Raw genomic sequence first — 23,131 nt, forward strand, 5'->3', positions numbered from 1 at the left:
TGATTTATTCATATTGATGTTGAGGACTCTTGAATAAGAGGAGCCTTGCCCTCCCCTTTATTGTAGAGACTGCCTCTTTCCCATCTCTCTCAGTTCAGTTTAGGAGGAACTTAGAGTCCCTATTCTAGAATATGAGCTCTATCTTATCAAATTCTGACACCAGAATTACTGTGCTTATCCATTTAGGGAAAGGGAGAGATTTCCAAGGTGCATTTAATCCATCAGAGATTGAACTACCCAAGCCATTGTAACTGTTACAAATTCAGCTCTTGGTTTAGGAGGCTTGAAATTTGTTTTCCAGTTTCTAGGCAGCTCTGAAGTTTTCAGTGTCTGATTCCACAGTAGGCTAAGCATTCTGATGTATAGGGGGAATAGATCTGACATATGACAGCTGAGGCTTGTGACATAAAGCACTACACATGATTTTATTCAGAAAAAATGTAAAGTTGAAACTAGCTTTGGAAAGATGAAATCTTCCTGGGACTAGTCATTTATAAGGAAAACAGTTATCAATCACCCTTTCCTTTCCGCTCCTTCTCGTTAATGCTAACTCTGACAATTTTCTAGTTTTACAATATATTTAAACGTATTTAACTTGAGTGCTGTATTGGTAAAGAGATTCCGCCTGGTTTTAAGGTCTAGAAGGGTGTTCATACAAGTTGCATTGTTTACTGAGAGAGAGGAAATTACAAAACAGTAACTAGTGTCCTGAAAGCAGGTCTAATCATTTCTCAAACATACCTAGATTCCAGTTTTTTGGACTCATGTATTTGTCTTCAATCCAAGATTTCATTCTCTTCCACCCAAGGACCTCTGACTCCTGTTTGACATTCCCTGACCAGATTGAGAGCCCTTCTCTTACATTACTTGACAACCAGTTACTCATGAATAATTTATAGGACATAGATTCTGAGCACACATCTACTACTATACTGAGTGCTATAAATTCCTGAAATAATCATAAGCCAAATTCTGAATATTTTAGTGTGTCCTTGATTATAAATGTCCTTGATATTCACACCCATTTTCATTTGCAGACCCCTCAATTTTTGAATGGAGGTTCCAGACCTCTTTGGAAAGCTTAGATGTAGTTGGTAGACCAAGAGTCCCTGGAGTATAGGCTGAAAACCATTTTTCTATGGTAATGCTAACCTTTTGCAGAGCCCTAGACTTAGTCTGTGAACCTTCTGTTGAAAACCGCTGCCCTAAAAATTAAATCTAATAACATTTATGCCAATTACTCAAAAAAATGTCATTTCCTTGATTTCCAACACCACTCCTTTTTTTTTTCGCATCTGTCACTGAGGCCTGGTCTACACTACAGTGGAAGGTTGAATTAAGACACGCAATGCCGGCTATGTTACTTATGTAGCTGGAGTCGACATATCTTAAATTGCATTTCTATGTTGCCCATACAGTGGGAGGCCAGCTGCCTCCCTTACTCCTCACAAAAGGAGAAATACTGGACGCCAGCTGGCACTGCCCTTGGAATATAATTTATGGGTCTATACTAGATCTGTTAAATCCAATGCCAGAAGATCAACCTTGGGAGCATCCATCTTCTTCATAGTGTAGATGTGGGCTGAGTGCCCGCCATCACTTAATGCTGTAAATAAAGATACTTGGGAAGAAAAAAGAGGGACCTTTTCAAAGTCCCTCATGGCATCTTTTTTGATGGACAGTGTAGAAATGAGTGTATATGTTTTATGTAAAAATAGGGATGCAACGCCTCACTTGATTCCTGAACAAGTCAGGTAGTCAACTACTCACTTACATCCCCATTGCCACATATAGGGATGTAAGCGAGTAGTTGACTACCTGACTTGCTTCTCTCCCTGTATCACAGGCAGCATGGGGGGGGGGAAGGGGGGGAGCAGGAGCTAGTGCTGGGGGAGAGGAGGAGCAGGAGCTAGTGCTGGGTGGTGCATGAGGGAGAGGCAGAGCCTCAACAAGCTTGGAGGCAACATGAGCTGGGACTGCTCAGTCCCGGCTTGTGCTGGCTCCGGGAACTGTCCTCGCTGCAACTCTGCAGTTTAAATGTAGTAGGAGCCAGACTGCCTGCACGCCCAGCTCTGCTACATTTTTAAACTGCAGAGTAGCAGTGGGGATAGCTCCTGGACGCGGCACAAGCCAGGACAGAGCACCTCCCCTTATCAACTAATCGTGTAGTCCATACAAATTGTATTGACTACGCGTTTACCAATTACCCGCTTCTTAACTTCCTTGGCCACATATGCATCAATGAGCCAAGAAGAAGAGGGTGCAAAAAAAATCTTGTTTTCAATTTTAACAACATTGGTTCAAACCCTGTCCTACCCAAATCTCCTATTATGGTGAAAAAATGTTGTCCCCAGGAGTAAGTGAAACTGAATCAGCAAAAATCTTTGGATGTAATTTGCCTGATTTCTTAACACATCTGCGTTTTTATATGAGCACGGTCCCAGGTTCTAACTGTACCACAGTGTGCGACTCACCACTGAAGTGCCTCCTGCTGGTCATTCCAGAAATTAGCCCAGTCCAGCCTCAGAGTGCAGTGTCTCACAGACCACAGCATTCTTTCCTCAGGGTACTTCCCCAAGGCAATGCGCCCACACTCTGGGCTCCTCCTGTACTAGGGAATCCCAATCCCCTATACTCACCTTGCCTCAGTGACCCGCTGCCAGTTGTCATCTAGCTCCTTACCTCAGGTGCAAACGGCAGTCTGAAATGGCCACTCATCATTGGCAAATGGGTATGGACCTGTTGTCTTCTCCTGCCCTGGCTGCTCCTTTCTGGGACTAGTACCTCCCTGGATCCTTGTTGCTGGGCCTCAGCTTGGGGCTTATTCAGGCCTGAGCTCCCCTGGTTTACCCTGCCTCCCCAAGGCATTGCTCTGTCCAAGGTACCCCATGCTAGCAAATAGTCAGGTCCTTTTCCATCCATAGCTGGAGCAAGATTATGCTCTTCCTGGCCAGCCATTCCTTTTCATACAGCTTTGCTGGGCTCTGATTAGCTGCCAGGAGCCTTCTGTCAATTAGCTCCTAACCACTGCCCTCTCCTAGAGTTGTTTTAACCCTTTATGGTCCAGTGCAGGGCAACCACCCTGTCACAAATTGCCATAATTTAATTCTTGTTCTGATCAAAACACAAGCTGCAGGAAACTGCCTCTTGCTATAGATAACTAGGGCAGTGTATGGTTTGGTAGGTTGCAGCAATTTGAAGGTAGGTGTGAGAGAGGGAAATATCCTGGCAGCACTGTGAGCACTGGAGCTGTTGATTTGAAAGCAGGTTGCCCTTTGTAAAAGAGGTTTAATAAACAAGTAGTGCAAAACAGCTGAACAAATAGACAAATGTATAATTTACCCTTTTCTCCGGTCTTTTGATGCATATTTAGTGAATTGGCCAATGTGGTGATGACTGTATGATGGTGATTATGACAGTTTCTACTTTGCACACTGTCTTCTCTTTAGACTAAATTATGACAGAAAGGTGGGGAAAGTCCAGAGAGGCTGGGGACAGGGCCCACAATAGATGAAAAGGGTTGAGATTCTGAAAAGCTGACAGGGAACACAAGCTGGGTAAGGAAAGGGAGAAGGGAACAGTTCTTGCCTGTTAGAAAACATGACATTGAAGGGAAAACACTCAAAGACAGAGGAAAAGATGCTTAGTAGATTAAAGGAATTTAAAAAAGGGAAAAAGAACAAATGCAGATGAGGCAAAGTAAACTTACAACTGGTATTTACTTGTTATAAAAGATAGGTGCAAAAGTTATACAATAACCATGTATATGAAGTTCTTTAGAAAGTGATGGTATGAAGTGGCACTGGGGTTGTGGTTAACCCAGATGCCCCTGATTTGTTATGTTGAGAAAGACTCTCCCTCCTGGTTCATAGCTCGAAATCTGACAATTACATCTGGGAACTGGAACCAAGGTATGAATTCAGTGGAGCTGTGCCCATTTAGACTAGCTGAGAATCTGGACTTAGTTCTTTGAGTCCTCAGACCATAATTACTGAAATACAGTACATTTTTGAACCCTTGGTGAAAGATATACAGGTATTGCCTGAGAAGTGATAAATAAATAAATTTAAACTAAATACAATACCTCTTGGAATATGAAGTAGCTGCATGATCTCACTGCCTTTAGTGAGTCTTTAGTCAGCATCTGTTGGAAACGTGGGTATTTTGGCTATGAGAGGCAGGTCCAGCCCACAAATACGTGGGTATTTTGGCATCTGAGGCGGGGTGCTCAAATGACACCCCCATACCCCCTTGCTGCACCATCAGCAGACACAATTTTCTATATTCTGGATCCTAGAGGTGCCCCCCTCAGTTTGCCTCATGGTAAGGCCAGCCCTAATGAGAGGGCTCCCATATTTTTAATTAGTTTTTGAAGTTAGAGCTGGACAAATACCATTGTGTTTGTTTTGTTGATAGTTCTGAAAAATTGTGCACAATTTTGTAGCATCAAACCTGGAAACTTCAAAAAACATTCAGCAGGCTGAAGAAGGCCATTTCAGGTCAAATGGAACATGTTTGACCTGAATGTGTTTGTTTCCTGGCATGACTCAGGAGGTGGAAAGGGTGTTACCCCTTGTAACTCTAATGGTCAGAAAACTCATCCGGAAGGAGGAAGTCACTGGGCTCCAGGGAGAACAATTGGTGGTTAAGGCGCTCATTTGACAGCGTATTTCCTTGCTCATATCAGAAGAGGCAGGGCCTCAGGGCTGGGCAGCCAGCCCTCAGAACCACACTGAGCTCCTGCAGCAATATAAATAGTCCAGGCTCCAGCTGCTGTCCCATTAGCAACAGCAGTAGCTGAGAGCCCCGAGTGTCTTTGAACTCGGAATCACTGGACACTGGGGCAGTTGCTCTCTTTGCCCCTCCTCCCTTCCTACCCATGACAGGCCTATTGAAGGGAGAAGGTTAATATACTTTTTCTGTGCATGTGAGCAAGCATTGTAGCTCTAGATTTACGAAGACTGCTTAACTGGTTAACCAGTGCTTTGGTTCTGTAACTGAAAACTGCATTACAGTCACAAACAAAACACCTTTTTCGGTAGCTTTGCAAAGAAAACCCCTTCCCTTTCATGTTAACTCATTTAATTTAACAGCAGAGGAGATTTTCAAAGGCACAGTGCCAGATAGATACCTAACTTTCCCAGTAATGACTGTCTCCTCTCTTTATAGTAACATGACGAAATGGGTTTTTGATACACTTCATAGCAATATATCAAACATTGTTTAAGTCAATGTTATAATTTTTTATTTTTTTCCTACAAATGAGTATCCTAGAGCAGGCAACAAACCTGAGCACGCTGCTGTCACTATTACCCAGCAGCAAAGCAGCTTTCTGGTAATAAAAACTTTGCCTAAGTACTTGAAGCCAAATTGAGCGTAACTCAGTTATCAAGATGAAATACAGCAGTATTTCAGTCTGTCAGATATTTTAAATATCTAAGTACTTGTCACATCTCCAAAGCCTTACCTGGTATATTTACAATGATAAAGATTTCTTGAGGCACTATGGTCCTTGTGTTTTTGTTCTGGAAGAGATTTATAGTCTATTCCCATGAGCCAGCACAAAGCAGACCTTTGGAACCAGGTGTTTACAGAATAAAATCCATGAATAGAAATAATGGCCTGATTTTTCATATGTAAGGTGGTGGTTGTTTGAATTCAATAATAACACCATCATAAGATGTCAGGTAGCAGGCTCAAGAAGAATTTAATCAAATTCTATTAGTCAGAATTTAATACAACACAATATAGAAAAGCTATACATACCAGACTGGAGAAATGACCTTTCAGCTTGACCCATTCCTGACTCATTCCCAGAACTCTTCCTTTTGTATTCTGTTCAGAACAAAGAAATTTTTTCCCATGACTGATCTGAGTTTTATTCCATATATCTCAATTTACCTCACTTATTAGCTAAAGATATCTGTAACTGATCCATTAACGCCCCCCAAACATCTGTGACAATAAGTGATTCTTATTTTCCTCAGCATCAATGAATGGTTCATTAGTTCAGTCAGAACACATCTGATAACAAACACTGTTGTCAATCACCAGCTTCTCATCAATCACAGAACATGTGTGGTAACAAACATCTCTTGTCAGTTACCAGTGATCCATCTTTAGGCATCTGGACACAGTTTCCCACACTTTAATGGTGTCAGAGTAAAAGATTACACTTATTCAATTATTGATTACATACATTCCTTCATTTGATCAACCTACATAAAAAAAAATTTCAATTAGGAACGGGTGACAGAATGGATTACTTGATTATCTTCCTCTGTTCATTGCCCCTGCAATACATGGCATTGGTCACCTTTGGAAGACAGGATATTGGGCTAGATGTACCTTTTGTTTGACCCTGCATGGCCATTCTTGTGTTATGTATGATAGTGTTAGATTTCTAGATACAAAGTTTATTGTAGATTTTGGTTGATACGGGTGTGATACAGTCTAAAGTGGAAGGACTATATATGCTAATATAATCACCACTATTACAACATTGTGACGAATCTTGGTCAAAATAAACCTTGTGAAGAATCATTGGAGAAATGGAATTATATTGAGTTATCGTGTTATAATGTGTATATCGACATTGAGTGTGGTGTTATGAAATTTGGCTACATGTTGTGGGTCTGAGAACTGCCCACAGGTTAGCTCTTTGAAATAACAAAGGAGCTGTAAATAAGTGTATTAGCATGTTGTCCCTGAAGACACCTCAGACAGCCTAAAGACAAAAAGGTACAGGCTAGAATTTGCAATTCATATGAAACACTGATGGCCAATGTACACCATGAAACTGCCAGACTTATGACAGTCAAAATTTTTCAGCAAAAGGATCATGATATAAAAGGAGAGAACAAAGCACCTTGGCCAGCTCTTTCTTACCTCTTCTCTGTGAATTCAAAGCAAGGAACTTTGAACCAAATGACTGATATCCCCAAAATTAAATGGGCAATCCAGAGAGGTTTACAGAAAATTAGCTGATTAACATTTGTATTGTTAATTTGGACTATATGTTCTAATCCAACTGTAATACATTTTATCTGCTTTGACCATTTAACTCATTTCTTTTTCTTAGCTAATAATCCTTTAGACATAGTTTATTCAAGGACTGGCTTTCAGCATGGTTTTTGGTGTGTAATCAAAAGTATCCATTGATCTGGGTAAGTGACTGGCCTCCTGGGCATGGAAGAACATGTGTGGTGTTTTTTAATTTATAATACATTACATTTTTATTGTATGGTAAAATCTAATGATAGAATATATTGCCAATTTGGGGTGTCGTGTTTTCTGACAATTTGTTGTGATTTTGGACCTATTCCAGGCAGCATGACAATAGAAACTAAGGAATTGTAGGGGTTTTAATATTTACTAAGAGATTTGCCACCTATGTTTCCAGTCAGAGAGCACTAAACTACTTAGCGAGGCATTCATGAGGTTATTGTTGATGCATTGATATGAGATATAGTGTTTAACAAAATATACAAATTGCAATACAAAATTAATACAAATGTAATCTTATTTGTAAAATAATTAAAATATTAAATGAAACTTTAATCCGTGTGTTGGAAATAAGTAAATCCAAATCACAATAATGTACAGGCAGTCCCCGAGTTACGCGGATCCGACTTTTCTCGCCCCGGAGGACGGGAGCGGCGGGACGCCCAGATGCGCTGCAGTCCCGCCGCCCCCGTCCTCCGGGGCGAGAAAAGCTGCTCCACTTCTCCCTGGTCTGCTGGGGGGGGAGTCCCCCCCAGCAGACCAGGGAGACGCAGAGCAAAGCCACGGAGCATGCCCGCAGCGGGACAGCCCAGGCGCGCCCGGGCTGTCCCACTGTGGGCGTGCTCCACGCCTTTGCTGTGCGTCTCCCTGGTCAGCAGACCAGGGAGACGGAGCAAAGCCGTGGAGGACGCGGGCGGTCCTGCCACCTGCGTCTCCCTGGTCTGCGGGTGGGGGGGGGGGTGCAGCTAGTGCCCCCCTACCCCCCCAGCAGACCAGGCTTTTCTTGCCTACGCCTGGGGTAGAGCAGCTGGGGCGCTGCCAGGTTGGTCCCGCAGCGCCGCTCCTCGGTGCTACTGTACCAACCCGGCAGCACCCCAGCTGCTCTGCCCCAGGCGTCCTGATTCAGCCGCTGCTGGTCAGTTTCAGCAGTGGCTGAATCAGGATGCCTGGGGCAGAGCAGCTGGGCTGCTGCTGGGTTGCTCCAGTAACGCCGAGGAGCCGCACTACTGGAGCAACCCAGCAGCACCCCAGCTGCTCTGCCCCAGGCGTCCCTAAGTCAGCCGCTGCTGAAACTGACCAGGGGCTGACTACAGGAAGCCCGAGGCAGAGTTGCTCTGCCCCGGGCTTCCTAGAATCAGCTGCTGATCAGTATCAGCAGCAGCTGACTTGGGGACGCCTGGGTTTCTTAAGTTGAATCCGTATGTAAGTCAGAACTGGCGTCCAGATTCAGCCGCTGTTGAAACTGATCAGTTTCAGCAGCGGCTGACGCCAGTTCCGACTTACATACAGATTCAACTTAGGGACTGTAGGTTTGTTCTTATCTTGTACGTAACTCGGGGACTGCCTGTATTACATTTTCTAAAGTGCCTTTTCTTTTGTGCAGATCATTACTAAGCTGAACAATATGGCATCCTTTCAATCTAGCAATGCTTTTAAATATAATGGTATGATTACATTACTACAATAAAGACTGCTTACATATTTCAACCAACTTTTTGGTGGTCAGGTGCACTTGAAAAATAGTTTCATATTGAAAGACTAACACAGGTATAATTATAGTTAGGTTTGGAAGAATTAGATTTGTCATTAGTAAACACTGATTCACCATATACACACATACGGAAAAATATTGCAAAGGCGACTATTGTACTTCCCTATGTTTGTTTTAAACCTGCTGCTTATTTATTTCATTGGTTCTTGTGTTATGGGAAGGAGTAAATAAAACTTCCTTATTCACTTTTCACAATTTTATAGATTTCTCACACATCCCCTTTTGGTCATTTCTTTTCTAATCTGGTCAGTCCCAGTCTTTTAATTTTCCCTCGTATGGAAACTGTTCTATGCTCCTAATCATCATTTGTGTTGCCCTTCTCTGTACCTTTTCTAGTTCTAATATATTTTTTGATGTGTGACAACTAGAACAGCACATAGTTTTCAAGGTGTGGGCATGCTATGGACTTGTATAGAGGCATTATGATATTTTCAGTCTTATCTATCATTTTGCTAATTAATCCTAACAGTTAATTGTTTTGATTTTCCTTGGACATTGGCTAGAAAGTGATGTTTTCAGAGCCCTATCCAAGATAATGTCAAGATCTTTCTTCAGTGTTAACAGTTACTTTGGACTGCATCATTTGCATGTATAGTTGATATAATATTTTTCAATGTGCATTTTTTTTATTGCTCAGCATGGACTTTAATCTGCCATTTTGTTGTCTACTCACCCAATTTTACAGAATTCCTTTGAACTCTTTACAGTCTGCTTTGGTTTTAACCATCATAAGTAATTTTGTTTCATCTACACACTCTGCCACTTCACTGTTCATCCTCTTTTTCTCATCACCTTATGAATGTTGAATAGCACTGGTCCCAGTATAAACCCTGAGGGCATCCCACTATTTACCTGTCTCTACTGAATAAGCTATTTATTCCCACCCTTTGGTTCCTATCTTTTCACCAGTTACTTTGATCCATGAGAAGACCTTCTCTTGAGTGAATGCCATCTGGTCCTGGTGAATTATTACTGTTTAATTTATGAATTTGTTCCAAAACCTTCTCTACTAACGCATCAATCTGGGACAGTTCCTAAGTCACCTAAAAAGATGGTCTCCCTGGTCTGCTGGGGAGGGGCGGGGCACTAGCTTCGCATCTCCCTGGTCTGCTGAGGGGAAGCAGCTAGTGCGGGGTTGCCTCACCCCGTTTGTAAGTAGGGATCCGATGTAAGTCGGATCCATGTAACCCGGGGACTGCCTGTACATTTAGTTTGAGCCTCTACTATGGTGTGTTAAAATGTTATGGGCATCTCACTTTGAATTTGTTTAGGTAGTCTCCTCATTTCTGTTTCTCTCCTTTTTTGATGTTAAATGTCATGGTGGTGGGGTTCTTTGGTATCCTCCCCCTTCTCCCAGGAGTAGGATAAATTTAATTTCAGGATGGTCATTATTACCAAGCAATTCAGCTATAGTCACCTCTTGAATTAGAGCCTGTGCACCAGTTACTGCTAAATGAAGAATTGCCTCCTCCTTTGTAGGCTCCACAACTAGCTGCTCCATCAAACAATCTCTTACGGTGTCTAGAAACTTTGCCCACACCCCATCTGGCGGTGACATGTTACCAGCCACTATGGGGATAGTTGGAATCCTCCATTATCATTGGGTTTTCTGTTTTTGTAGCCTCTTTAATGTCCTTGCACATTTCCCAATCACTGTCATTCCACCGATCAGGTGATTGGTAGTGTATTCCTACTGCTGTCCTTTTATTCAAGCATGGACTGTCTATCCTCTTCTATGGTACTGTTTAATTTACTGAAGATTTGTACTATATTTAAGTCTATTTTCTTTCCCATATAATTCCATTATACCTCCAGTGCAACCTTTTGTCATTCCTATGTTTTGTACCCTGGTAATCAATGTTCTATCGATTACCATCATTCCACTATGTTTCTGTGATGCCTATTATATCAATATCTTCATTTAATACCAGGCACTCAAGCTGACCCACTTTAGTATTGAAATTTCTTGAATTTACATAGAAACACTTATAAAATTTGTCAACATTTAACTGTCTGTCTTCATGTGATGAAATGTAATGGGTCTCTTTTCATTTGGCTATTTCTTTTAAGCTCCTACCTGTGCTTTTTCAACTTCTATCCTTTCCTCTTTACTAGGATATAGACTATCATCTTTAATAAATTATCTCATTAGGGAAATCTGTCCAAATCATAGGCTCAAGCCATGGTTTTCTCCATCCCTGTCGGTTTCCTTCAACCTTTAGTTGTAAAATTAAAAAGTTTGTGGGAGAATTTTTAATGTCACCAATCTGGTTGCATTTTGGTGTAGGTGGAGTCCATCCTTCCTGTATAGGCTCCCCCTTTCCTAAAAGGTTCCTAATAAACCCAAGTCTTTCCTCCAGACACCATTTCATCTACACAGTGAGGCCCTGGAGTTCTAACCGGCCCTGCTCTTAACTGGATACATTTCTAAAAATACTAACATGGAAGTCCTGGACTTTAATTTCTTACTTAGCAGCCTACATTTGGTCTCTAGTACCTCTCTCTGAACTTTTTCATATGTTATTGATACCTAAATGTACCATGAGCATTGGCTACTCCCCAGCATGGCGCACACATCTGACTAGATGTCTTGAGAGGCCTGCAACCTTCTCACTAAGCAGGCAATTCACTGGGTGGTTCTCCTCATCAGAAACCCAACTATCTGTATTTCTAATAATCAAATCCCACATTATTTCTTTTCTGTTTCTAATAAGATGGGTCCTGTCCCCAAGAAAGGTATCTCCTGGTCATCTCTGAACACCAGCCTAATGTTGCCAAAGTCTACATTGTCTGTCTATCTCTGGGTGTCCTCTTGAAAGTACAAGATGGACTGAGGAAATTAAATCCCTCTGAATGTTTTCTGGCACCACCCATTCTTGTGTCTCAGAGCTCATGTGCCTGAGCAAACAGCTTTCTGTTGCTCAAGCCAATTTTGATTCATGAGGTTTTGATGGAGAATCTTATGACCATTCTTTTCCCTCCTGCACCTGTTTAACTGCTTCTAATAACACTATGTCCTGGTTCTGTTGTGTTTGCCTTCTTTGTGATGCTGACTGCTAACACAGGTACAGCCCCTGTAGTATTAGCTACAGTAACAGACATGTAGAATCTGTTCTGTATCAAGATCTGTTTCTTGACCCCTTTGAACAGCCTATTTTGCAAGAGTAGGCAACAGAGTTTTCAAAATGAAATGGAACTGGTTTTACTATGGATTTGAATCTTTAGAACAACAAAGGTAGAGGAGAAGCAAAGGAAGCAATAGAGGAAAGAATTGATGCATGAGCCAGGAAAAATCATCAGAGCATATAAACTTGTGAAAGTGCCAGAAGGGAATGAATTTTGTAAGAATGCTGCAGACCTACAGAACATCAGAGAGAAAGAGCAATTGTAGATTAGAAGTAAAAAAGTGTTCCAGTGCACACACCACAGCAGTGAGTTCAGCATATGGGACTGAGCGAGGTGTACAAGAAAAAGGGGAAGTGTGACAGAAAAAGGGCATAGTGGCTAAAGCCACAAAATGGTTTCCTGTCTTTATAGAAATGGGAACACCTGTATTTTCCCTTTGGTTGAGCAAGTGTAAGGCACACACCTTCTGGGAGTGGTGTACTGTCCCACCTAGTGGCTCTGACACCACTTACAGAGGCTACGTCTACATTGCGGCGGAGAGTATGCTAATGAAGCACTCATTAGCATTTGTCGCACTGTCATTTGCATATTCTCTGCCGATGCTTTTTGCACTACAGGTTTTTGCGTAAAAACAAGCAGTGTAGACAGGTCCTTTTTGCGCAAAACCCCCCTTTTGCGCAAGATCCTTATGCCTCAGAGAGAGTAATGAGTCTGCTCTATAGCCTTAGCTGGGAGCCAGCTGTCTTTTAGCGCATACAGTAGAGGCTCATGCACTAAGCTCTGGAGGTCCCAGGTAGGATTATGACTGACAGCATTACACAAGGGCACCTAGTTTTAGTTTCCTAGTTCCTCATATGTCACTTCTCTTTGGCAGAGACCCAAGTCGCTTTTCCTCCCCTGACCGGAGTTTTTCCAGGCTGCATAGTTTCCTGCCTACACAGTTTTATTCCCTGCAAGTTAGATGTCCAAGAGAAGCCTGCATTGCACTCTCGTTTCTCCTAAGAGGCTGTGACAGGTAAATACCCATCTATACATTATCACACAACTCTTTATAAGTAAATAGATGTATTCTTACGGTGATAGCATCACAGAGAAAACACATTAAAACAATAAAGGAATATGCATGCTAAAGAGTACCAGAAATCATCTCCAACTCCAGTCATGTGTCTGGCTGGTGTCAGTCCATCCAGCTCTTCCTGGGAAGTATTTGAGCCTTCTTTCTTAACCAGCAACTAGACAGAAATTTCTGTCTCAGAGCGCCTCTAATCCTTTGGCTAGTAAGACTTGTAATTATTACAGAATAAACTGAGATCAGTACAGAGGTTTTTGACTTTGTGATACTCAAAGTTTGGGTGTATCGCGTATCCCGACATATTTTCAGCTGGATACCTTAAGGGAAAATAGGTGACAGAGAAAGAAAGACCTTGAAATAGTGTAATAATAAACGAAGTGCTAGTGAAATAAGGAAGAGGAAATAATGTCAGCCAACAAATGGAAAATGCTTCAGTATGCTATAATGAGGTATGTTATTGGTTACAGAACCATTTTATTTGCTCTGGGAGCAACTGATGACAATGTCCTTGGAAACTGTTTGAACTATAGACAGAGGGGAAAAAACAAAGACAGGAAAGATCAGGAGCTGAAACACATGCAATGCAAGGGTTTTATGAGACCTGCTTGGCTTTAAGTAATCAAACTAGTTAATGAAGGGGCAGATAAGAGAATTAAAGTGTACTTTAGAAACAGAAAAACAACAAAATAAGGAACTAAAACACTGGATGGCCTAAATATTTTTATTAGTTCTCTGTTTTGTAGTTTGCAGGAGGCAAGAGAGAAAATTGAGACTATTGTGCTTGATGTTCCTCAGGAGAACAGTAAAGGTATGTCTATACTAGCAAATTATTTCAAAATAACTTATTTCAAAATGACTCTTGAAATAACTGTTTTGAAATAGCATGTCCATACTACAGGAAAATCTCAAAATTAGTTTGAGGTAGGCTAATATGGACATGCTATCTCAACTTAGAACCCTGGGAAGCATGGGGGAATAATTACTTTGAAAGACTCTGGGGAGTCATTATTTTGAAATAGCAGCAGTGGAGCATCCACAATACCGCTATCTCGAAATAAGCATTATTCCTCATGGAAAGGAGTTATTTTGAAATAACCAGCCTCGTACTTCAAAATAACAGGCTTGGTAGTGTGGAAGTTCCACTTGTTGTTTTGAAATAAGGAGCATTATTTCGAAATAATTCCCTAGTGTAGATCAGGGCTCAGAGCAAAGTTGGCAAATAAAGGCTTGGGATTTGGGGAGTACCTGCTGAATAGAACAGGTTGTAATAATGCATTAAATGTGTAGCTGTTACAATGAGTCAATATCTTCTTAGATTTTGGGAGAAGAATATGGACGTCTTAGTGCATCCTGAAATGAATGGTAAAGTGAACAGTGAAATGGAAAAATTTAGGGAACCAGGAAGAAGACTCAAAAGGACTTTCAAGCAAGGTGTTTTTGGAACACTTGGGTCCCATTCTGGACTGAAGAAATCTCAGAAGATTGCAAGTCATTTGCAGATGCTTGTAGGAGACTCTTGAAACTATGCTGGGATATATGGAAACTATATATAGAAAGATACTGATATGGATTTATTTTGTATAGGAAGGGATTCCTTTTTTTAAAAAAAATCTCATTTTATTACAAAGCTTAAAAAATGGCAATTATCCTCTTAATTCTAAAAGTAATGTAATTGTCCATTTCTATGCATGAAAAGCACTAGTAACCACAATATCTTACTAGTGTAACATTTGTTTCCCTGGCCCTGACTACATCTTATTTAAAATGAGAGTATGAGCTCTTTAGTTAAGAACTATGCCTATCTGCTCTGAAGTGCATAGTACACATTTAGCCATTAGGTAAGTAAATAATAAAAGTATTTCAGTGACTCAAGTCAGCCAACTACATAAAATAGATTCAATAAGGTATATCTGAAAGTAATGCTAACATAACAGCCAAAGAGGTCCCAGTTAATACCCATTTTAAGATATAAACCTGGCACAGTCCCTTCTCAATTCACAGTGGTTACTATACTTTACTCAACACAATTTATAGCTTTAATTGTTCTTTTGGTACAGCTTCTTGTAATGCATATGAGTAAATCACCTTCAAAGATCACTGCTGAATACAAAGCAAAAAAGTCAGCTTTGCAATTCTGAAAATTTCTAAACACAAGATTGTTTCCATAATAGAAAAAGTTACCATATAAGCTGTAGAAAGAACTCTTCCTATTATGAAAAGTGGTATAAGAAAAAAAAAAAAAAAAAAAAAAAAAAGAACTACAGGTTCAATTCTAAATGAACTACAGGCTACTTCCCTAAGAAGTATCTAAACTCAATACAATTCTTTATCCTGCATCCTGGAAAATTGTACTGTTTCTTTAAACTGAGTGAGAGGGTCCCCAGGTACAACCTGGACTGTGGGACCTCTGTGCCCTCACAACACACCAGCCTGGGCTACCCTTTACACTGATGCTGTTGCTGGGTGATGCACTCGCCCCTCCCTCAGGGGGATCTGTAACATCCCTGGGGTTCTTGGAACCATGCCCCAACCCCACATGTACTGAAACTCAACTGCAGTTCTAAACCCATGCCCCTTTTGCTGGGGGCAATGAGGCCTAGCACCTGGAGTCTGTAGCACAGGGTGCAGGCCCCACAAGTTCAGGATTGAGGACCAAGGCCCTCCCTACCCCAATGGGACCCAGCCCAGGACCCTATTAGCAGAGGCACAGTCCAGAAAGGGGAATCTCACCGCAACACACTGAGCTCCTCAGGATACAATCTCCCACTTCATTCTGCTTCCTACCAGTCTCTGCTGGACACCTTCCAGGGTCCTTTCTCCAGATCCTTGGCAGTATCTCCAGCATCTCACTGGCTGGTGGGTCTCCGGGCCCATTCCCACTGGCAGATTGCATCCAGGAGCTCTGGTAGTATCTCCTTCCTCCTCAGCAGCCAGCCCAGACTGACCTTCTCTCCAGGCCTTCAAGCATGCCCAGCAGGGCTGCAGAGGCAGGATTTCTTCAGCCAGCTTAGCCTGGTTTGGCCTTGCTTTCCCAGTGTGGGGCTACTACACCCCAATCACTGATGTTAATATTAAGTTACAACCTTTGATTGGAATTGCATTTAAACAGCCATCCACAGACAGGGACACACCCAATTAAATTATATAAATGATCTTTCAGCAACTGCTGAACGCCCTTAGGTTATGCAAACTCAGTAATTAATTTGCTGCATTTTCATGGGAAAGTGAACATGAACCAGTCTTTGTAATCTGAGCTGAGATTCTCCAAGCGCTTTGATCAAAACACACAGTGTTTGGTAAAATATAAAACAGATTTGTTAAGTACAGATAGATTTTTAAGTGATTATAAGTAGCAGGAATAGAGATCAAAGTTGGTTACCTAAGAAATAAACATAATTTTGCAGTCTAAATTCTAACAAACAGACTAATCAACAGTCCCTCACCCTAGCAGATGGTACAAACATCTTGCTAGTTCCTCAGTATGCAGATGGATCCTCTTCCAGGCTGGGATCAATGTCCATAGTTCAAAGTCTTTGTCTTCCAGAAGATCTCCCAGATGTTGAGATGGGCCAGGAGAGATGTCACTGTGCTTATTTTATATGGTTTTCCAGCTGCTAGAAAGATCCATTCTGGGACATGGGTTAGGCTGCCCTCATTGTGTAGTTGCCTTCACTGAGAAGTTTCTGGGACAATGGATGCTTCTTGATAAGCCATTAACACTTGATAGGTCTTCCTTTGTTGCAATGAAAAGCTAGCTGTGAGCATTGCCCAACCTTACAATATATTTCAGTAGCACATAAAGCAATACTTTGTAACTTCACCTACAATAATAATACATGCATACAGTCCAACAGCATAATAAGATTCAACTGAGCAAGACTTTTTTTAATACCTCACAGTGCATAGCTTTCTATAAAATGGAATCATGTGACAGAGGTATATGTTCCAGGGTGCTACTTTGAGGTACAGTGTCACAAACATCCACCATGTAATGGCTTACTTTTTTGATGCTAAGGAAATCCAGTAAGCTGACCCAGAGGTGACTATGTAGTGATGGAACAGTGAGTGCTGAAAAACAATAACTTTTTTTTATCCAAAGAAAATCTCAGTGCATCACTTGTTCCCTCTAAATAATACTGCATCTATTATAGTGTAATAATGACACTTCTCTGGTGTGGATTTGGACCCACTTATAGTAGAGTACTACATCTGCTCTCAGAATATATTTAACTGAGAACGCTCATTATTCTACAGGACTACAAAGAATAGTTCAAGCATTTAAGTGCACAAACTCTTGTGAGAAATTGAAAAACATGGTCTAAAGAATGCAGAAAAATGAGCGAAGTGGGAAAAATCATTCATGCTGTAGATAATGGATGTGAATTCTTTCTTTTTCCAGCTCAGCAAATAAAAACTTGGACATCATAACCATATGCATGAAAATTAACACTTAGCATTTTCATGTTCTATATCATGTAACGAGAACCAGGTATAGAACACCTCTAGGACATTAGTTCAGATATCTTGACTACCTTCTGAAGGCTGTTCTGTGTGTTTTTTGAACCAGCTCCTACTGAACAATGTCCACAAAAATAACCAACATATTTGGCATTTTTGTTGCAAATCTGCTAAGAAGTCAGAGACTGAATGAAAGGGAAATGAAATCATTCTCCTAATTTTAGGTGTCCTCCATACTCACGTGTAAAGTGCACATCATTATATGGGAATCCTGCACTGCTGTGTCTACTAGTAGGTAAACAATCCCAAAAAAGTAACTGGGACAGGAAACTTGCATGATGTATTTAGTCATAAAACGCTAAATTATTCTGTTGCTCTTCAGGAGTTGAGTAGCCATTTTTATGTTGTATACTGCATCTTGTGGCTCTCTATTTCACCACCACAGCAAGGTTTAATTGTTAGACATGTGATACTTAAGCCTCTATTTAACATTCCCTTCTGCTACCTTACATGACTTTATACAGGTGATGTGAGTGTAAGCATGTCAGACTAGGAGGTGGATTAATTGTCAAAAATCCTTCTAAGAGATTATAGAGTATGTGTAAGGATATTTCTGGGAGGTGGGATGCTCTCTCTGTCTGGGAATTTGATTATAAACTAGGGTAGAGAATGAGGGAGTTACTTGAATTTTTTAAATAAATATAATGTGCCTTTATAAATACTATAATTATGTGTGTAATAGTAACCAGCCTAAACACTTCGGCTGTGTCTACACTGCACCCCTTTTCCAGAAAAAGGATGCAGATTAGACACTTCGGAATTGCAAATCCGTGGGGGATTTAAATATCCCCCGCGGCATTTGCATTTACATGGCTGCCGCTTTTTTCCGGCTTGGGGATAAGCCAGAGAAAAGCGCCAGTCTAGACGCGATTCTCCGGAAAATAAGCCCTTTTCCGGAGGATTTCTTATTCCTACTTTCAAGTATACAGGGATAATGGTAACTTAACAAATGGGACTAAAGATATGGAGGTAGATATTACCATATCCGAGGTAAAAGCCAAACTTGAACAGCTTAATGGGAGTAAATCGGGGGGCCCAGATAATCTTCATCCAAGAATATTAAAGGAACTGGCACATGAACTTGCAAGTCCATTAGCAAAAATTTTTAATAAAACTCTAAACTCAGGGGTTGTACCATTTGACTGGAGAATTGCTAATATAGTTCCGATTTTTAAGAAAGGGAAAAAAAGCGACCCGGGTAACTATAGGCCTGTTAGTTTGACATCTGTAGTATGTAAGATCCTGGAAAAATTTTTGAAGGAGAAAGTAGTTAGAGACATTGAGGCTAATGGCAATTGGGACAAATTACAACATGGTTTTACAAAAGGTAGATCGTGCCAAACCAACCTGATCTCCTTTTTGAGAAAGTAACAGATTTTTTAGATAAAGGAAATGCAGTGGATCTAATCTACCTCGACTTTAGTAAGGCATTTGATACAGTACCACATAGGGAATTATTGGTTAAATTGGAAATGATAGGGATTAATATGAAAGTTGAGAGGTGGATAAGCAACTGGTTAAAGGGGAGACTACAGCGGGTCATATTGAAAGGTGAACTGTCAGGTTGGAGGAAGGTTACTAGCGGAGTTCCTCAGGGATCAGTTTTGGGGCCAATTTTATTTAATCTTTTTATTGCTGATCTTGGCACCAAAAGTGGAAGTGTCCTGATAAAATTTGCGGATGACACAAAGTTGGGAGCTATTGCCAATTCAGAAAAGGATCGGGATATCATACAGGAAGATCTGGATGATCTTGTAAATTGGAGTGATAGCAATAGGATGAAATTTAATAGTGAGAAGTGTAAGGTTATGCATTTAGGGATTAATAACAAGAATTTTAGTTATAAGCTGGGGACACATCAGTTGGAAGTAACGGAAGAGGAGAAGGACCTCGGAGTCCTGGTTGATTATAGAATGACTATGAGCCGCCATTGTGACATGGCCGTGAAAAAGGCTAATACAATCTTGGGATGCATTAGGCAAGGTATTTCCAGTAGGGATAAGGAAGTGTTAGTGCCATTATACAAGGCATTGATGAGAACCCATTTGGAATACTGTGTGCAGTTCTGGTCTCCCATGTTTAAGTAGGATGAATTCAAACTGGAACAGGTACAAAGAAGGGCCACTAGGATGATCCGAGGAATGGAAAACCTGTCTTATGAAAGGAGACTTAAGGAGCTTGGCTTGTTTACCTTAACCAAAAGAAGGCTGAGGGGGGACATGATTGTACTTTTTAAATATATTAGAGGGATAAAAACCAGGGAGGGAGAGGAATTATTTAAGCTTAATACCAATGTGGACACAAGAACAAATGGATATAAGCTGGCTAGTAGGAAGTTTACACTTGAGATTAGACGAAGGTTTCTAACCATTAGAGGAGTGAGGTTCTGGAACGGCCTTCCAAGAGAAGTAGGGGGGGCAAAAGATCTATCTGGCTTCAAGATTAAACTAGATGGGTTTATGAAGCGGGATGGTTTGATGAGATAACATGATCTTGGTAACATGATCTTGGTAACTAACCGACCATTCATTATCAGTGGGAAATAGGTCAATGGAGGGATGATAGGAATTACTAGAGAGGGTGTCTGGCTGATGAGTCTTGCCCACATGCTCAGGGTTTAGCTGATCGCCATATTTGGGGTCGGGAAGGAATTTTCCTCCAGGGTAGATTGGCAAAGGCCCTGGAGGTTTTTCGCCTTCCTCTGTAGCATGGGGTACAGATCACAGCTAGAGGATTCTCTGCATCTTGGGGTCTTCAAAGTATTTGAAGGCTTCAATATCTGAGATATAGGTGAGAGGATTATTCTGGGAGGGGTGGGTGAGATTCTGTGGCCTGCACTGTGCAGGTGGTCAGACTAGATGATCATAATGGTCCCTTCTGACCTTAAAGTGAGACCTCTATGAGACCTCTGGGCTGAGGTCTGCCACGTGGCCCCTGCCATCCTCAGCAGCCACCCCACAGCAGGATGGCAGCTCCAGGTGGGGATCAGCCACCCGTACCCCCAATGCAGGAGGCCCCAGGGCCAGAAAAAGAAGGGCCCCATCCTGGTCGTCGGGGGAGCTGTACAACCTGCTCGACCTCTGGCAGGAGGAGGAGGCCCTCCATAACACCTGCTCCCGGCGCCGGAATGCAGACATCATCACCTGCATGGCCCAGGCGCTCGCCCAGCAGGGACATCCAGCCCAGACCCTCGAGCAAGTCCGGGCTAAAGTCAAGGAGCTGCGCCTGGGCTACGTGAAGGCCAGCGAGGGCCAGGGGTCAGGAGCAGACACCTGCCCCCACTACGAACGACTCCACGCCATCCTGGGCCAGCCAGCCCCGGAGGTCCCCGTCGACAGCAGCATGCGCCTCCCCGTCACCAGGACCACCGAGATGGGGGAAGGAGACAGCAGCAGTGCATTGGAGAATGAGGCCGGCACTGCCACCCTACAGGCCCCCTCCGGCAGCCCTGACGTCTCCCGCGCATCCTTGGAGGCCGGGGAAGGCTCCACCGGTGAGTGTTGCACTTTGCACTCACAAGGGTGGGGGAAAAGGGGATCCAGGCACCTGGAAGGGGGAGGGGGAGAGCATGTCACTCAGGCCACATGTGTGTGTAGTATTAGGCAGTAAGCAGCACGTGCAGCCTGGTGACCGAGCAGCACTTCCCCTTGGACTTACCTCCATGACGATGACACCAACGGTGGATCTGCCCACCCCGAACTGGTGTGCCACCGATCGGTAGCTGTCCGAGGTGGCCAGCTTCCAAAGTGCACTGGTGACCCTCTTGTCGACGGAGATGGGTGCCCGCAGCTGGGTGGTGGCTCTCTGGAGCGCAGGGTCGATCCAGGCACACAGCTCCAGGAACGTCCGCTTTCGCATGCAGAAGTTCCGGAGCCATTGCTGGTCGCCCCATTGCCCCAGGACCAGCCGGTCCCACCAGTCGGTGCTGGTGTCCAGTCTCCACAGTGGCCTCTCCACCCCGGGGTGGGGATGCCACAGGGACGCCATGGCCTCCCTGGTGAGGGAGTCCACAACGGTCTGTGCCTCCTGGTCTTGGAACAGGAGGGCACCAGCCTGGAGCACCAGCTGCAGACACTCCAAAATGGCCGGCAGGGGCCAGAGCAGGCACATGGCCACCCCTGGCTCCAAGGCAGACAAAACAAGGCAAAAGAAAAAAAACCAGGCAAAAGCACTAGGTGGCAAAAGGCAGTGGTGTCCAAAAGGCAGAGGGCAACCACCAAAACTGCTACAGCTGTCAGTCCCTACAAGAGGTCCTAAAGCAGGGAGCAGGAGAGAAACATCTGTCCAGGGAGATCCCTTTAAGCACGTGTCTCAAAGGAGCTCCAGCCCCCGCCCCCGGAAAGTGCTGGTGCCCTTTTGCCCTCTGCAAAATGGTTCCAGGCTTCTGCTTTTGCGCAAAAGTGCGCCGCCAATGTAGACAAGCAAAAGCGCATCGTTATAACGGTAACTCCATGCTAATCTAGACTTGCTTTTGCACAAATACTTAAGTATTTGCGCAAAATCATGCCAGTCTAGACGTAGCCATGGTGTACCTAGAGTCCTTGAGGAAACAATGGGAAAATTATTAATAACTGGAAAACTCTTGCCTGGATCCACGTAGTCTGATGAATTTCATTCTTCCCAGACCAAAAAGCCTACAATCAAAGGGGATCCTAATCCTTGAAGCTGTCAGCCTTGTGAGAAAGCAGAGGAGAGGGTTGGCAGAAGTGTGTGTGACAGCTGGACTAAGTTGTTGATACACAGTAAGTGCATGCTGCAAGCAAATCATTCAACTTCCCTGAGCCAGACATGGGGATAGCTGGTTGGAGGGGAACGTTCTTGGGAATGATTGTGTAGGCCAGGAGAAATATGCATATACAACTTTGTTGTAACTCTTTGCTCTGTGTGCTATATACCATAGCGTGAAAGAATCAACAAGACTTTGTTTAGAAGACACTGTTTTTGAGTCACTGATCAGCCACTTTTATAGGCTCCCAGAGGAAAAGCATATACTGTATATGCCAAACTCAGTTGGGCCTGCCTGGTTAACACAGTTGTGAAATGGAGAGCTGAGGCCCAGAAATCTCATCTAAGAGTGATTGGATTTCACAGAGTGAGATGCAGGAAGTCAGGCCTGCCACCTGAAGGGTATACTCAAGATGGAATAGAAGAGGCCTAAATTGCAGCTTACCCAATAACCATGACACCCGCCAAGGAAGACTTTAAACCAGAGACAAACTTTAAACAGACTCTTTTTCCTGGTAGCTTGTGTATGTGCTTACCAGTGCTCTGCTTATAATCTTGTTTTATGGAGGGAGGAAGGACTCTAAGAGGCTGTCCTGCACTCTTCTTTGAAAAGAGAGGGAATCCCAAAGGGTATGTCTACACTACAAAGTTAATTCGAACTAACAGACGTTAGTTCGAATTAACTTTAATAGGCGCTACACAGGCAAACCGCTAGTTCGAACTTAATTTGAACTAGCGGAGCACTTCATTCAAACTAGGTAAACCTCATTCTACGAGGACTAACGTCTAGTTCGAATTAAGTAGTTTGAATTAAGGGCTGTGTAGCCACTTAAATCGAACTAGTTGGAGGCTAGCCCTCCCCAGCTTGCCCTGGTGGCCACTCTGGGCCAAACCAGGAAAACTTTTCTGCCCCC

The 23,131-nt window shown here is 42.7% G+C and overlaps 1 long non-coding RNA gene across 1 annotated transcript in view; it reads left to right on the forward strand.

Annotated features, from left to right (window-relative positions):
* Positions 1 to 18,134, forward strand: part of LOC149524039 (uncharacterized) — a 72,750-nt gene extending 54,616 nt beyond the window's left edge. Inside the window, exons 3-5 of the long non-coding RNA XR_016350005.1 lie at positions 12,777 to 12,917; positions 13,718 to 13,782; positions 14,290 to 18,134. This is a non-coding gene — a long non-coding RNA (uncharacterized LOC149524039). The remainder of the gene's footprint in view (positions 1 to 12,776; positions 12,918 to 13,717; positions 13,783 to 14,289) is intronic.
* The last annotated feature ends 4,997 nt before the right edge of the window (positions 18,135 to 23,131 follow it).

This window comes from Pelodiscus sinensis, chromosome 7 (genome assembly GCF_052426305.1).
Source record: "Pelodiscus sinensis isolate ZL-2025 chromosome 7, ASM5242630v1, whole genome shotgun sequence".
Classification (NCBI taxonomy): domain Eukaryota; kingdom Metazoa; phylum Chordata; order Testudines; family Trionychidae; genus Pelodiscus; species Pelodiscus sinensis.